The following is a 5,157-nucleotide window of genomic DNA, read 5'->3' on the forward strand; positions in this document are numbered from 1 at the left end:
CGGAACTATATCGTAATGATAATGAGATACTATGCATTCATAGATAAATAGTGGAAATGTGTAGTTTGCTTCCAGCTAAACCCGCCATATAATACTTCAAATATGTTCATGATTCTCGAATATTTTGTTATCTTGAAAATCAAATATTTTTATTTCTTACACAATACGTCATGCTATTCCACTCTCATGATATTGTATAAATGTGCTTGGTGTTGGATAAATATATTATTATCTCGCTAGTGTAATATGGTTCATTGATGGAATATGACTTTCCGGTTTTTGATTGATTTAGATTTTGACCCGAACTACATTTTTTCTCATTTTCACGTTTCACCAATAGTCAAATGACGTCATGTTTTTGTACTCCAATCGCTGCTTGCAGTTTCAACCGAAAGTGTGACGGCGTCAAAATTACTTATGCTTTTCAATTCGGAGCAAAACGAATCGACTAAAAATTCATGTGTCTTTTGGTCAGTGCATATCTTGCCGTACCCGGATGGTGATTTTGATAGACTTTAACGCACCTAGTTTTGGCATAATCATGGTTACAATGATTGGATGATTACTGCCGTTGAACTACTACAGTTACGACAAGTATCGATAGTACATGATCAAAGACAATTACTCCGCGGTGTCGAGAATCAAAACGTTTCGTCAATGGATGGTTCGTTTACAAGGTGGGCGGGGCTAAATATGACTTTAAGTGTTTGGATGTTACAATTTGATGTTTTGTGCCGAAGATGGACAATCAATCGCAGTATAATATATCGAACTTTTATCTCATTTGCAGTATGTGTATGTGTTCACTTAGTTTCTAAATTTCACGATTGCTGATTGTAAATGGCAAACTTTGTTGTTTTTTCAACATATTTTTCATTATAGTATAACCTTTTATGACATATGTATAATTAATTTTTTAGTTATAATTACTATGCTTATACAAGTGCTTCAATATCACGGAACGACATGTGTTTAAAATATATCAAGTTCCGATTTTATTGCAGTGATTGGCTTATTCTGAGGATGCTAGTTTTTCTAGTTGTAATTATTACGTCAAATGAAAATCTAAAGAAAAGGCAAATTTAATAATTGATTGAATCTTAGTATTACATACTGTTTTCTTGGTTAACTATCTATAAACAATTCTATAGATTTCAAAATTCCAGGAATGAACGAATCAAATCAATCCCAATTGCAATGTTCTCAATATGTTTGTATAATGCAGTAGTAGCCTGTTATATACTTCAATTGAATTGCAAAAACTACAACTCAATCAAAATAATGAAGGCGGGCGAAGGTGTCCGAAGTCATTTTGCTGTTCCGTGGTGCAACATATTATGAAAAAATATGAGGATTAGAGGATGCAAACTTGACCATCGAAACATCGCTTCAATCTTAAGTTGTTGATAGCTTATGCAAAAGCCATTTGTTCCTTGCTTTCCTTTCCTTCATTCCTCCTATTCTTATTTGCTTTTATTTAAGTTGAACTGAGTGATTTACAATTCTATGCATGCCCTTTGTGACTTTTGACTAATAGGGTTTAACAAATATTTATTATGTCTGTCAAAAATTGATTTACCTGGAATTTTAATGTTTACAGATGTTCCACCGCCGACAGATCATAAATGATATTCATCATTTGAACAATAATTGGCGTTTAATCGTGTATATATATGCCTATTTAACACAAAAAATAACATGAAATAGTTTATTTCGCCTTTGGTGCATGCGCAATCATTACTTCATTCTATTTAGGATATAGTGCCACGAAATTTTTTCGGAATGCAATTAATTATTTTTTCATATTTTTAACTTGAAGTAAAATTAGAAGCTTAAATTGTTCAATGATGGTAATGGTGTAAAGTAAGTAACTTTTGTAACTGAAGAAAAATACTAAATCGTCTGCTCCTGTTTTTGATATTGAAAAATACCATTTATCAGCGGTGTAGCATCTTTAATATTACATGATTAAGTTTGCAGTGGAAATGTTAAATTCATCAAGTAATTTGAACTGTTTTGTTACGGAAACTGGAAATAGGAATTTTGTTTACTTTACTAATTTGTCTTGTGCAAATCAATTGATGCTGTGACCTGTGTATTGTTATTTTCATAAAATATCAGGATAGATATGTAATATGTATATAATGATGATTACATGTTTTTATTAAAGATTATAGTTTGTTTTAAACGGACCTATTTTTGTAGTTTCTTTTTGTGTCGAAATCCAAAACCTATCCAACTCCACACTTGTATAATGTTGTGGAGTTGATAGCTTTGTGTCTGTCTTAAGACATTGTGTGCCTTTTTAGCCCATATGACTTGAAGGTCATCCAAGGTCACAGGGGTCAAATAGCTATATGCTATAATCTTTAAATGACGTCTTGTGAATAACGAACAGATCTGATATTGTGTCTAAAGAATATTTTAATGAATAACTACCAAGTCTAGAAACCTGATATTGGGCCTCTGGCGTGCTGGGATGAAGGGCTACAAAATTTGGTTGATATGAATGATTTTGACCTTTATTCATAGTCACAGGAATCAAATAGACTACAACCTTTAACGACTTGCTGAAATGTCATTTCTACTATAATATGGTAATTGTATTTAGCCAGGTAACCGTTTAGAGTTATAAATTCCTGTAATTTTCATACTCACGAATCAAGGACGGTTCTTAATGTTTTATTTGCCATCAAAACTTACCAGCATTTTGAGAATTACAATATGTGTAATGCATAGGTGTGGTCTACAGTTTCATTTCACATTTTTACAGTGTCATTAATAATAATAAAGTGACTTACATATATATATATATCTATACATACCGAATGAATAAAACCAAGAGCTTTTGTAGAGCAAAATGTGTGTTGTAAGTAATTTTCTATACATTATACATGTTTTGTCTGTCCATATTTACAAAGCTTTATTTATCAAAACTGGTTATTTCATTAGATTACTGAAGCAAAATAACATTAAAAATTCGTCCAGTTACAGCACATCAAACTTTAGGGCCATTGGGTCTACTGCTTTTTACATCTTAATAAACTGTTACCAACTAGTAGGATAAATTTACCAATACGGCTATAGAATTTAAATGAGTAACTTAAACAATATAGCATTGTTTGTCAATAAGACCATCTTAACGCACGTGCAAAGATTTCAAAACTAATTTTCGAAAAAAAAACTTCAAATGCGTTAAATATCATAACCAACCCAATAACATAAAAATCAATTAGACATTTAGAAAGAGGACATATACTTCTCGCTTGCTCTACATGCCGTAGTGTCCAGAAATGACGAAAATCTATAAAGTGAAATGTTCGAATCTGTCCGAGAAAAGGTTTTAAAAGCTTAACAAGGTACAAAAATAACTACGAAACAATTGTTAGAGGAAAAACTAATAACGAAAGCAATATTATCTAATATAATGGATTTATTCGTGTAATGTTTAACAACAACATACGAAAAGTCATCATTGCTTCAAGTATAAAAAGGGTAAGGTATGTGAGCCAATAATGATGCATGCAAAGTATTTTTAAAACGGGACCTATGTTTTAGTTTCTTTTTCTGACGTTCTTTGAATTAAGCTCTCGGGTATAAGGCATTAAAAGATTATTTAAAAGTATATTATTTTAGTATTCAGAATTATGTCTTTTATAGTGCAAAATTTGCACAAAATAATAAAAAAGTAAAAACAAAAAATATATAAAAAAAAATAAAAAAAATGACGTAAACAATTGATCAAACGTGGTTTTACATTAAGCGATTTTTTACCACGAAACTGTTTAAAGTGAGTTGTATCCTAAATAATTTTAGCAATCGATTTGTGTAAGACATTGTAAACAAACATACTATGAAGAAATCAGGTTTTGGAATAATTTAATATATATATACACTATTTGCGCAAGGCTTAAAAATCCGATTATTAAGGCGATGCTTGACCGTTTACAGGATTAAACATTTTAAGTTTCTACCTACGGGATGATATCCATTACAACAGTATATTATAATAGTATCTTTATTAAAGGATTGAAAGCAAATGATAATAAATGCCAATTAGAATGATTTGATCTTTGACTTAGTGCAATAAAATTGAAACTCAATATACCGTCGGTTCAAAACTGTAAACACATGATTCGTTTAATGTAAATATTGAACTAGATATAAGCGTTTCGAGCGTCAAGCTATAGTGACCCATAGTGAAAGTTTGATCGAAACTTGTTTAGTTACAGTTGTGCAATATGAACAGAAACAGAAATTGTAATGCGCATGTCTTATCGACTAGAGCTCAACAACCGGTTCCACGGTAACTAGACTCCCTATGCGCATGCGTCATTTTATTGAATACATGGAACCAGTGTGTTTTGGTTGTTTATACGCATGTTCAATCTTAACATATAGAATACAGCAAGGCCAGTCCTATTAGTCAGTGATCGATCTCGCTCACATTTTCATAGCCGACATTTTCAGTGGATACTACTCGGTTAATCTTGTCATGCCGAAAATCAGTCAGATGTCAGTGTCCCTGGTTTTTATGGTTATGAAACAGTTATAAGACACCCTTACACGCCTATCAATCAAGTCTGATTTACAATCTGTGTAGGCCACTGCTTACTGTTTTTGTCCCGAATTTATTTGTTGGACAATGAGAAATCAAAAATGAATCTGATAATTAAACACATTTACATTGTACACTGTTACATTTTTAATTTTAAAGAAAGAGTGATGGAAAAGGCGTAAGTACAATTTCTTAAAAACCATCGCTTTAAGGTTTTAGACTTGTGCGCACTACTAGTGATGTGTTTTATTTCGCTACATAATATAATTCACAATCATAGGTGTACTTGAACAAAACGTAGTCGCAAAAAGATGTCATATGCAGCCGTCTTTAACCTTAGATATCATTTTATTGACAGTCGTAGATTGTTGTGTTTTGTTTGTAAATTTTGGAATTTCGGTCCAAATCAGCTGCTCTTAGAAACTTGCTTTAAACACTAGTAAACCAGTAATGGGCCATGGTTATTCTGGTGACAAAATATATGTAACGAACCTTATGAACTTACTAGAACTGAAATGCAATATTTATAAATATTTTGACATAATTTACATTGCAAACACAACACTCTATGATTCAACAGTTAAGGTTAGGACTAGCCT

Source organism: Argopecten irradians, unplaced genomic scaffold (genome assembly GCF_041381155.1).
Source record: "Argopecten irradians isolate NY unplaced genomic scaffold, Ai_NY scaffold_0189, whole genome shotgun sequence".
Classification (NCBI taxonomy): Eukaryota; Metazoa; Mollusca; class Bivalvia; order Pectinida; family Pectinidae; genus Argopecten; species Argopecten irradians.